Source organism: Diachasmimorpha longicaudata, chromosome 9 (genome assembly GCF_034640455.1).
Source record: "Diachasmimorpha longicaudata isolate KC_UGA_2023 chromosome 9, iyDiaLong2, whole genome shotgun sequence".
NCBI classification, from domain to species: Eukaryota; Metazoa; Arthropoda; class Insecta; order Hymenoptera; family Braconidae; genus Diachasmimorpha; species Diachasmimorpha longicaudata.
The window spans coordinates 3,949,925-3,962,218 of NC_087233.1; the positions used below are offsets into that span (position 1 = coordinate 3,949,925).

At 36.9% G+C, this 12,294-nt stretch overlaps 2 protein-coding genes across 3 annotated transcripts in view; one reads left to right on the forward strand and one right to left on the reverse strand.

Annotated features, from left to right (window-relative positions):
• The window catches only part of LOC135165988 (RNA binding protein fox-1 homolog 2), a 160,929-nt gene that overhangs the window by 95,899 nt on the left and 52,736 nt on the right, over positions 1-12,294 (reverse strand). The window contains exon 1 of one of the 2 annotated variants that reach the window (XM_064127856.1): positions 4,737-4,905. The exons of the other annotated variant lie outside the window; for it this stretch is intronic. The gene's annotated coding sequence lies outside the window, so the exon portion shown is untranslated. Of the gene's footprint in view, positions 1-4,736; positions 4,906-12,294 lie in introns of those variants that run through there. 2 annotated transcript variants of the gene reach the window in all.
• LOC135165992 (uncharacterized) overlaps positions 5,000-12,294 on the forward strand; it is a 73,740-nt gene continuing 66,445 nt past the window's right edge. The window contains exons 1-5 of the mRNA XM_064127861.1: positions 5,000-5,228; positions 7,156-7,243; positions 7,977-8,065; positions 8,789-8,882; positions 10,907-10,958. The gene's annotated coding sequence lies outside the window, so the exon portion shown is untranslated. The remainder of the gene's footprint in view (positions 5,229-7,155; positions 7,244-7,976; positions 8,066-8,788; positions 8,883-10,906; positions 10,959-12,294) is intronic.

Genomic DNA, 12,294 nt, shown 5'->3' on the forward strand with positions numbered 1-12,294 from the left:
AATGAGTCTTACGCATGAAGTTAGCAAATATTGCAAGTCATCAATGACATCCATACACTTGTATTTTAATACCTAGGGCAGTCACCCTAAAAAGTCTGTCCCACCTGAAGTTGGTTTCAGCGTCAGTTGACCTGATGGAGCCAACTTCAGACGGGTCAGACCATTTTTGAACGATCGTATGACGATTATATTGATCATCGAAGAATCAGTCTTACGCATGAAGTTGGCAAATATTTTAAGTGATCAACTTCAAGTGCTTGTCCTTTCATAAACAAGAAAATCGTCCAAAAAGGGCCTCTCCCACCTGAAGTTGGTTTCGGTGTCAGTTGACCTGATGCTACCAACTTCACATCGGCCAGACGATTTTTGGCCGATTGTATCACCCAACGACTAACAAATCTCCCCCGTGAAATGACCAATCCCTTAAATTAACCAATTTACTTTACGTCCTTGTCCTTTAATCCCCAGATTATCGAACTCGACCCAATATTTCCCCAAAAAGAAAAATCATTTACACGAATCTATCTCAAGAATAAAATCTCAACTCCAACGTGAACAAAACGTCTAATCCTCCAAAAGCTCCCCCTACAATTTCATCCCTCCCTCAAAAAGCCGTGATAATACCCGAAATAAATTAATTCTGACATGTGTCGGGTCCAGTGAGTTAATCACAAAGCAATCCACGTATTGTCAGGCAATCACGAGAGGCTCTTGATGGGTGTCACACAGCAAACACGTGGGTGAGGGTAAGCGAGATGGATTTCACTGTAACAGCCCCTCCTACTGCACTCTCCTACCCCCAATATATATAAAAAAAAAAAAAATCCCCAACAATTCCTCAACGCGTTCGTGTACTCAACGCCTCCGATAGAACGACATGTGCTGATCGGCGAGGGGTTGACGTAGAAGCCGAGGATATGTTCTCGGGGCCCAGTGAGATGAGGGCTTTCGGTGCTAGGGGGTTGCCTCGTAATCTCGTTGGATCCAACACAGTTGAAAGACCCTAGCCGAGTGAGTGAGACCGATATACCGGACGACGAATGAGGGAGAGTAACCCAACGGCTGGGCAATAGGGACACGACCTGAAGTGGCGTTACCATGGTGACCTCGGCTCACTCAAACGTGTATGTATGGATAGCTGGAGGAGAGTCTTCACTTCTGGGGGCTCCAGGAGTCGACCCCCCCCCCTCTCCCCCAACCTACCCTACCCCTCCTTCAACCCTCCCCGAGGGATGAAATGAGGAGTACCTCCTTTGTTTTCTCAGTTTTTCCATTATCTACATCAGTTCAAAATACCTCCATTTTTATTTATGGATCCCAAGGGGATGGGGTGAAAAGGGGTGGGGGAGGAAGAAAGATGAGGTTATTTTGGTTATTTGTTAGGGAGAATCGAATGGGAATGGGGAGGAAAATTTGGTGGATTTTTCATCTTAAATTGATCAGGGAATAAAGAAGGGTCAATCAGTTAACTGATGACTCCACTTGTCTTCCATTCATCACGAAAACGAAAATTCCCTAAAAGAGTGAGAGTGAAGAATTGGGTTTTGCAAATGTTAGCAAATTTAGTGAATATTGGGGATGAAATGGAGAAATCGTCAGGAAAATTCGGCGATTTGGTGGTGTTAGTATTTTTAAATAATGAAAAATTAAATGGAAATATAAATTGTCCTTGTGGGTTTCAGCAAAATGAAAGTAAAATGGGCTGAAGGTCTTTGTGATAGTAAAAAGTAGTCAGAATGAATAAGATAAATAAATGAGTTAAAAATATTTTATGGATTTGGAAGGAAAGACAGTTGATATAAAGGTTTTAACTTGAAAATTTTACAGGTCCAATGGTACGATAACCGAGTACTTATAAATTCTAATTAGCTGGTCCCACGTTAATGAAGAGAATGACCAGAATGTCTGTTATTTCAAGGTAGTTGAGAATAGACTGTCGTCGATTTGCCTGTATTTTAACGTACAAATACAGAAATGGTAGAGAGCAGTCTCACCGACCATCGAAAATGGAATTTAGCAGTCAGACGCGTTGAAATGCGTTTAGGGGAGATTTTTGGCGTCCAGCCAGGATTAATTTCGACTCTTCGACGTCCACTCGACCATTTTTAGGGTTTAAAAAAATATTGGAGAATTGTTTTCAAATCGACGAATTTTTTTTTCGTCTTATTTGATTATGCGAATATACACGAAAAATATTTGGATTAATTAAGCACTTTAAATTATTAATAAAAATATAGTTGTTGCTCTAGACACTAAAAAGGTACCTTTAAGCAGGAAACCTCAGAATGTACTAAATGTTGCTAATGGGGCCCAGCTTTACACCCAAACCTTCTGCTCTAACCCTTGGTCTGTCCATCTCAACCCTCTCTGGTCATCAGATGTATTTTGGAAATTCCGCACTGACAAAGTCCCAGAGGGACTGCCCTTTTTTGCTATTTGAAGCAGGCCCCCATAACAATAATTGTTTTGGGAATCAGAATAAATAAAAACTTGGGAAGAGTGAATTTTGTACCCCGGGAAAACCTGGAAATCCAATACTTCTGAATGAAAGCTCTCCAATTGCTTCACTCGAAGCTTTTAATTTTTTTGGGTTAACGTCAATCCGTTATGACGTGAGCAGTTAAAAAATGAAATTGTTAGACCGTATCCCTGCGTTCGTGTGTGTGTAACGTTTTTGATCAATTGTTCATTAATGAATAACTGGAATGTAATTGTTTTTCATTATTTAATTTAGACTTTTTACGAGGTTTTTAATAACAAAAAAATGTGCCTCAATTAGTTGATTGGTCATTTCTAAAATTCTCCCAACGATAGATAGAACTTGTTGTTAATAATTGAAGAGAATACTAAAAAACTGATTTTAATGATTAAAGTTTCACGATTATATTGATAGAATTATTTGTTCGAATTGATTAAAGGGAAATTATTGATTTGAATAAAATAATATGAATTCATTTTCATATTGTCAATTTATCAAAAGTGTAAAATTTATTTTCCATTCGTTGTATTCGATTATTTATTTTTAGTTTTTTGGGGGGATATTTTGAGGAGTATGAAACTCTTTTGAGGAATTTTCTTGCGGTTCTGAACTCATGTTTACGTTCACTTGGATGAGTTTCCATCCCCTCTGCTCGTAAATTTTGTTCACTGCCACCGGGCGTAACCAGAGGAGCCTTAAGGAATAATATACAAGAGAATGTTGGACCGAGTGCCTTCGTCTATTTCTCTTTCTCTGTATTTTCTGGTGGATAAAGTGCACGTGGCCGTGTCATTTCCGAGAGAACTTGTAAACTAACACCACTTGAAGTCACCGGCAATATTGGAAAGAATGTTCTGGGAGAGGAGGAGGGGGGGGGAGTGTTATCATAATTATTTTTAATTATGCAGAGGAGGCCAGCATGTGTCAGTGAGAATCAGTCTTTTTTTTCGTGGAATTTTTGAGGTATTTTTGGATTTCGCTGGGAGGTGAAGACGAAAATTTATGTTGATTTATGACGGTTGATTTTACGTGAAGACACATTTTTATAAAAAAGAATTTCAATTTTGAGAAGACTTTAAGAGTAAATTTTTTCATTAAAAAAAATATTTCTACTTTTTAAAATTATTTTTTAGAATTTTTTCATTTCTATTTTCAAATTAGAAACTCGTTTTAAATTATTTAAGATGTGTCTTGTAATTTGTTTCTAATATATCAATGCTTTTTGAGACTTTAGTGCAAGTTAAATCCTTGATGACATTATTTTGGTTCAAATAACAGATGAAATGCAGTTATTGATCTCCTGGCGAATCTGTGAATTTCAGATTTCTCTCTCAATTTTCGCGGTAGTGAGTGATTTTATGGAAAATTGTCAAGAGACAGTTATTTATGGAAATTTCCTCAGCTACAAAAAATGTTCTATGACAAATCCTCGTTGAAATAATAGTTTGCAAGATATAAGCTTTAGCAAATTTGGTAAAAAATGTAAATGAAAATTTTGGGGTTATAAACTCTTTGTTGTTTAATTATTTAAGCGAGAAAATGTGGACATTTATTTTCTGTCTTCTCTTCCCAAAAAGCCCTGTACTAAATCCGTAAATACCTCAAGTTTATTTGCACTCCATAAACCCAAATCCCATCTCATTAAATTCTACGAAATACTACAAAATCCCCAAAGCCCAAGGAAGAATCCTTGACTCAAAAAAAGGTTGTTACAATATTTATAGCATAAAAAACCCCAATTGTTATTTTCCTCTCATTATGAGTTTCACCTGCACTTTTCCAGGGATTTCCAAATGGTAATTGATTATCAATTTCATTCATTTCCTGTGGTTCAATGCAAAATAATGACATTCACTTGATGCCCATTTCTGGATAAAATCACTGTTCGTCTCCAAAAAACAACGAAATAGTCCCGAGTCACATTTCCCTCGAGCACTCATCCCTCAATCCTAATTATTCATAACCATTAATAACAATGATAATCCCCCCGTCCCCAGAAATTCACTCCAAAGTCCTCGTCCATTGCCATTATTCCATTAAAAACACAGACCTTCACCCCAAAAAAACCCTCCACCATCACCCCAGCCCATTTTACCCCGATTCTCATTAAAAAATCCGCTGTACCAAATCCACAAATACTTTCAGTTTATTTGCAACTCCATAAACCCAAATCCCACACGTCCCCCAAAACCCAAAAAAAATCCTTGACACCAACCGCCAGAAGCCTCTCGAGGCAAAAAATTTCGTGTTTATTTACCTTCGGAGATGATTTCCACCAGCCCCTGGAGCTTTCCACACCATCCGGAGGGCTTATCGACCTCGTGGTAACTCGCACAGTTCACTCACAGAAGGTAAAACACTTAAAATCGACGAGAAACCGTCGGTAACAGCTAACAACGCACAAACTACTAGTTCAACGGCGGCCATTTTCTCTGTCGTCGGTTACTTGCGCGGTGGGTGACTGCGCAGTTGTTGTGGGCGAGCACAATGGCGTCATCAGACGCTCAGTCGGACTACAGCCAGCGGTGGCTGACCCACTCGTTGGAAGGTAAATAATTGTCCTCGTAGACGATATTAGTCACGGATTTTTCGGGAGAATGAATTATTCCGGAGATATCCGGCTGACGTTCCGCGATCAATTGACCTGTCTCGACGGTGAAAGCTTTATGAAGGAGCTTTACGAGACGTCCGGAGGATATTTTCACATGTCTAGATGTTTGTTGAGGACAATGGAGGAATTATTCTTGAGGTATCGAGGGTTTCAGTATTTTTGGATGAATTATGATGTCTCAATTACCCGGGTTGGGGAACGACAGGGAAGTCCTGAGCGTTTGGCTCGATGGCTGAGGATCTTGAAGCATTTTTCAATTCCTTTTTGATGCAACAATTGATAAAAACAAAATGGCTGTGATGATCATCAGCCAGGACTTGGGGATAAAGGAAATATAAATTGAAAGAGAGGAAAAATAATTGTTTGAATAAATTGGGAGAACAAAGGAGGAAAATCCTTTGTTTTTTGGAGACACATTTGGACGTTAGAGAATCTTTTGTTCTATGAGCATTTTTGAGCTCATGAAATGATTATCAAAGTGATAAAAATAAAAATAGGGGGACTATTGTATGAGAGCTTGGGAGACCTCCTGAGGAGATCTTGACATGTTAAGATATTTGTCAGAGATGAGGAAGGAATTATTCTTTTGATTTTTTGGATGAGGATTTCAGTTAATTTTTCAGAGGTTGGAGATGAAATGGAGCTCCTGAGGGTGGGGTTCAAGGATTTTGTCGTTTCTTTCAATTGTTTTTCGAGGAAAAAATGAAAATGGAACAACATCCTTTTTAGGATCATCATCTAGGGCTTGGGGATAAAGAGTATGTAGATTGAAAGGAATGAAAATTAATTAGTTGACGAATTCGGAGAACAAAGGGACGAAATTGTTTGCTTTGTGGGAGATTCATTTGGAATTCCTTTGGAATTTTTGACGACTTCGATATTTAATATCTCAAATATGAACAGATTTTTTTATCTTCTACATGATCCTCTGTTTATGTAGATTATTTGATCAATTAGAAGATGAAACAAACAAACGTTGACATAAAAAAAATTTTAAATTCTTTGTCTACGATTTTCAATAAATAAAAAAATTGTTTTCAAGGTGATGTTGAACGAGAAAGATTGAAAATTATAGAAATGTCAGATTTCTAATCATCAACAAGATAATCCTAACATTAAAAGTGATTCCAAATACATAAGAAAAAAACTCTTTGTTTGGAACAATTCTCTTGTTGCCTGAGATTATCTATAAATAAAAAAAATGGCTTCAGAGAAAAATCATAGAAACAATTCCTTGAATTCCCATAAATAAAACAAATAGTTTTTAAAGTCATATCGAACGTTAAATATGAAAAATCATAAAAAATTCCCTCGACTTTCCCGTTATCAACAAAGTCAAAATAAAAGAAAATCCTTTGTCCGGACAAATTATCTACTTCCTTATGATTCTCTACAAATAACACAATTAAAAGATAAAATATGAAAAATCATAGATCAAATTTTCCGAAAATTCTTTTCTGAAAAAATTCAATTATTGTCAACGATTTTCGAAAAATAATAAATTCTCCTCAAAATCTTATTAAAAAGACACTATCAAAGTCATAAAAAATTCTCTAAAACATCGAATCCACCAAAATATTTAATTTTAAACAAATTTCTGTTGAATTCCCACTCATCATAAAGATCAAAAAATGAAATCTCCCACAAAATTCAATTGTATATTTGTCCAGACTCCATCGATCCCCAATATATCGATGAGCATCTGATCCAGAATATTCAGAACAAAAAAATGTTCGTCATGTTCACTGATCCTCCGGGGAATTGAGACCGGGAGGAGTTGAATTGTGCACAAGATTGAATTATTTAATAATCTTTCTTTGTCTCGTTGTGACGCCCGAGGGGAAAGGACAGGCGCTGGGACAGGGGGGTGGGGGAGGGGGAGGGTGGGAATACCGGGAAGTGATGCAGTGAGATTGTTTTATGTGGAAAGTGTGGACATACCCGTATCTCGTGCTCTAGTAGCTCCCATTCGTAGTCGAGGGAGATGTTTATTCGTTTGTTGCGTCTTTCGATCTGTGACAGGAGCATTTGTAGTGCTGTGTTAATGGTTATTTGTTTATTTTAGTGAGTGGAAGTGGATAGGAGTGACGATGATCGACGTGCGATCGTTACAAAGCCTTCAAGACGTAATGGCGTCGGGGGACGGGGGAAAGGTGAGTCTTATTATTTATTCCCATGCGCGCGCATAATTTACGTACCAGACGCAGCGGTTTCCCGCCAAATACAGAATATCGCGGGGGGGAGGAGGAGGAGGGATTTCAGGATTTCTGGGAAAACTTGGGAACTCAAATGGTTTTTTCTTTCTGAATTAATTTTGTTGACAGTTTCTTTGGGTTGAATTGAGTTGGTTTTTATTGCAATATTTTTTTTTAATGTATCACGTGATTTTTTTGGCGGATAAATTTGAAAGTTTGAAAGAGAATGTGGCTCTTATTTTTAGAATAAAATTATTTTTCGTTAATTTCCACTTATCTACAAATACAAAAAAATTAAATGTTACTAAAAGATTAGTTATTTATGATTTTTGAGGCCATTGATTTTCAATATATCGATAAATATGTGATACAGAGTATTTAGCAAAAAAAAATGTTCATCATATTTGTTAATTCTTTGGAGAATTGAGATGTGGGGGAGTTGAATTGATCAACAGTTTGTAATATTCCAGATTTTTTCTTGATCTCGTTGAGACGCTCGGGTGTGGGGGGAGGGGAGGAGGGGCTGGTAGTGATGGAGTGCAATTGTTTTATGTGGAAAGTGTGAACATACCCATATCTCGTGGTTGAGGAGTTCCCATTCGTAGTCGAAGGAGATATTTATTCGTTTGTTGTGCCTTTCGATCTGCGACAGGAACATTTGTGGTGGTTAATGGTTATTTGTTTATTTTAGTGAGTAAAAGTGGATAGGAGTAATGATGATCGACGTGTGATCGCTACAAAAGTTTCAAGACGTAATGGCGGTGGGGGATCGGGGGAAAGGTGAGTCTTATTATTTATTCTCCTGCGCACGCATAATTTACACGGTACAAGCTACAGTTTCCCGCCAAAAAAAAAAAATTGGCGTCCGGTGAGAGGGAATTTTTAAAAATTTATCCCGGGTTTGGGGATATTATTTCAGGATTTTTGGGGTTTTAAGCGGGAAAACTGAGTCATTCAAATTATTTTTATTTATTTTTCAATTAATTTTGTTGGTAGTTTTTTCGGTTGATTTCATTTCTTTTTTATTGTCGTATTTTTTAAAATTTATTTGACGACTTTTTAGCAGATAAAATACTCCGAAAAAAATCAGTTATCTTTTTTTTCTGATCCTATTGATCCCCAATATATCGATGAACATGTGATTCTGAATATTTAGAACAAGGAAATGTTTGTTATGTTCATTAATTCTCGAGGGAAGTGATACATTGAAGAGTTAAATCGTTCGAAGATTTGCAATATTCAAAAATTTTTCTGTCTCGCGGAGCCACCGGGGGGGGGAGGGGAGGGCGCTGGAGGAGCGGGTGGGGGAGGGAGTGATGAGCGGGAAGTGATGTAGTGAAATTGTTTTATGTGGAAAGTGTGGACAATGTGGACATAGCCATATCTCGTGGTCGGGTAGCTCTCATTTGTAGTCGAAGAACATATTCATTAATTTGTTGTTTCATTCGAGTCTGTGAGAGGAGCCTTTGTGATGTTGTGTTAATGGTTATTTGTTTGGTTTAGCGAGTGGAAGTGGATAAGAGTGACGATGATCGACGTGCGATTGCTACAAAAGCTTCAAGACGTAATGGCGTCGGGTGGACGGGGGAAAGATCGGGTGAGTTTTATTTTTTCTGCTGTGCTCGGACGATTTGTATGGTAAATACCACGGTTTCCCGCCAAATAAAAAAAATTGGTTTTGGAGAGGATCTCGAGCCGGAATTTTAAACGAATTCTCCAGGGTTTCCAGTATTTTTGGGATTTTGAGGGGGAATACTGAGAAAATCAAATTGTTTTTTTTTTTCGTTTGCTGAATTAATTTTATTGACTGTTTTTTTGGGTTGAATAGTGTTCGTTTTTATTGTAGTATTTTTTAAAATTAATCTGACGACGTTTTTGCTGTTTAATTGAAAAATTTGAAGGGGAAATGTGGTTCTAATATTTTTAGAATATTTTTTGTGAACAGGAATACAATTTTTTTGGGTTGTGTATCTCAAAAATATGAAAATTTCTAGGGAAACTGGAGAATCTGAATTTAAAATTTATTTTAACAACTTTTGGGATGAAATTTATCTGTTTGAGGCTGAATACAATCCATTATTTATTTACATTAATATAAAATTTGAGAGGTTATCGTAAAATATGTGAAGTTCAAGTTAATATTAATTAAAAAATCCAAGCTCTTTATGTTTTATTAAAAAATATATCTTCAGTGAAAAAAACTCTTTTAGAGAAATTTTATAAAATTAACGTTAACAATTTGTCAAAATCAATGAAAAAAAAAATGCATTGTATTAATTTTTTCAACAAAAAAACTTGTAATTAAATTTCCTGATTTCACTCATGCCGTATTTTTCAATTTTTATTCATTTTTATGGCGTGAGATTGAAAAATTCCCACTCGAGATCGCCTGAAAAATAAGTCTCTTCAATTTTTTCAAAACCCACAATTTTCTACCAAAAAAACCGCATTCATTCTTCCCCCATAAATTATAAAAAGTTTATATCTGTGTACGAAGACATTTGTACACTATTTTGGCGGAAGACTGATTAAATTAAAAAAATTAAAAGCAAAAACTTCGGAAATTTTCTCCGTCTGCCTGAAAGTTAATCTCCATTAAAAAATTGAAAGCAAAGCTCATAAACATCCCCACAGCCTAAAAATCCATTATCCCTGCGCCATTCACTCCTCGAAAAAAAGGTGAAAAACCGGATAAATATTGTCCTCGGGTAAATCGAAACTGGCTTTTCTCGATTTCCACGCGGGATTGAGAGGGAAAAAAACTCGGTTTCACAAAAAAAAAAAAAATTGAGGAAAAATCCAATGACCTCTGCAGCATACATCGAGTTCTTTACACACCCTCGATATTGTACAGAATCCGATAAATCCCTGGGGACTTCTTGCAGTAACAAAAATGCGATCACATAAAGGCAATAGAGAAATACAGTCCGTACAAGTACACGTATCCTCTGAGGCAAATTATTCTTAGTACCGTTGGTTGCATTGAAGGGACAGTAAGTCTCCTGTATCCGTGGATATGAAAGTCAAAGGATATTACGTAGGAGAGGAGAGGATATAAAATAGAAAAAACTCATGCATAGGATATGTCTCCAATACGATAATATTGCTATTCCCTATTGAGAGAATTCATTTTACCCCAGTTGTGAGTGATTTTTCCAACATTTTGAAATGATTTTAGTATTTTACATAATTATTTTTAAATATCATCATCATTATCATCACATATAGAAAAAAAGTGTATCATCATGAAGATCTGGCTGATCGTTTGAAATTAATTTGGTTTCGATCGGAAATTTTCAATCGTCGATAACTTCACATCGACAGAGTGAATTTGAAAACAATTTTCCTCAATTTAAAGCTCGTTTCATAAACTTTTCACACCTTCAAATTCATTTTAATTGAATCATTGTAATTGTCCAGAATCGAGGAATAATTCTGTCGTTTTGAAGACTTTTACGTGTGGAGGAGGGGGATAGAGGGAAAGTTCACTTCATGTCGCAATGAAAGCCAATGAAAAATATTGCCTCCAGGGGAATCCCTGAATCATCATTTTCTGATGGTGTTTCACCGTTTATCTTCAACTTGTGATTCTTGGTTTAATGGGTCTTTCTCAATTTTCAGGAGCTCCTGACCATTAATGGACAAGTGGAACACCCGTTCGGGGACTAATAAGGTAAATACTGATCGTTACGTGCCTTGAATAATGTGTGAATCATTAAAAAATGTTGCTTGAGGTTTATTTTTATCTGCGGAGAATGGAACTGAGAATTATTGTTGGATAAGACGAGGTGAAATTTATCGACTGAATATTTTTGTAAAATTTTATAACAATTCTGCGGTGATCTTGATTTTTTGGTTAATTTTGTTTAAGAATTGAAGCTGTATAGTCTATTAAATTAATTATTATATTATAGTATATTAATTAATTATTTTTATTATTGCTCGGTAATAAAAAAAAACGAGGTCAGTGAATGACTGAAACTAAATTACTTTTCTTTTTTAAAGGTCGATAAAGTTGATTCCTGTCCACCAACATAAATTAAATTTCAATTGGTTAGTCAATTTAATTGATTTCAAACTAATTACTTTGTAGAAAATTTAATATTCAAATTATCAGTCTCAAATGAGATTGTGGTTCTCAGTCCATTCTCTCAAAAAAATATTGCTCAACCGATAAAAATAAGAATTTTAAAACCTTCTTCATCTCTATCCACTCAAATCGATTCTGTTTAATATTCAAACACCATTCGTTCTCCTATTTGTACTTCCGGGGATTCCCCCCCCCCCAAATCCACCCGTTTAATTGAAATTCACTGGTGAAGTACAAGAGCGAGCCCAGCGCCAAACGTCGTGGCGGTAAATTCAAATTACTTCCCAATGAACGACTTCAGCGAAAACTCTCTCGCTCTTCGTCATTTATTTTTTTTTATGACAATCTTCCCCCACCTGTTCGCTCACCCTCTCATAAATTTCGGCGCGTAAATTCGAAAATTTCGAGAACTTCCTCATACTTTAATCAATTCATTTTTAATGTGTTTCGTTGTTATTTTATACGTGAGAAACGGACGTAAGCCGCCGAGGGGGTGGGAATAGCTGACGTGAGGAGTTGGGGGGGTGGGGGAATTAGACCCCTGTTTCATTAGGAGACTGAAATTCCCCGTGAATTTACGATCAAACGACTTATCGTGAGGGAGAAAGAGAGAAAGAGGGGCTGCACGTCGATGTCGTTAAACGCAGAAGTCAGTAGCTCTCTCACCCCCTCCCCCTTTCACCACCCCTCATCCTTGCCCCTCTCTCTCTCTCCACCCCCTCACGCTCGTGGCACTTTTCTCGTACGTTTACGTTTCCATACGCCCTACATTCTGCCCCGGTAAAACCACCCCCACCCCTCTCCCCACCCCCACCTCTTTATGTTGGCGTCACGATGATTGGCTGTAATTCAGAAATTTAATTTAAGAAGTTCCCAAGCACGGACGTCCCGCGGAAATGAAATTCTCGAATCGCGTCCG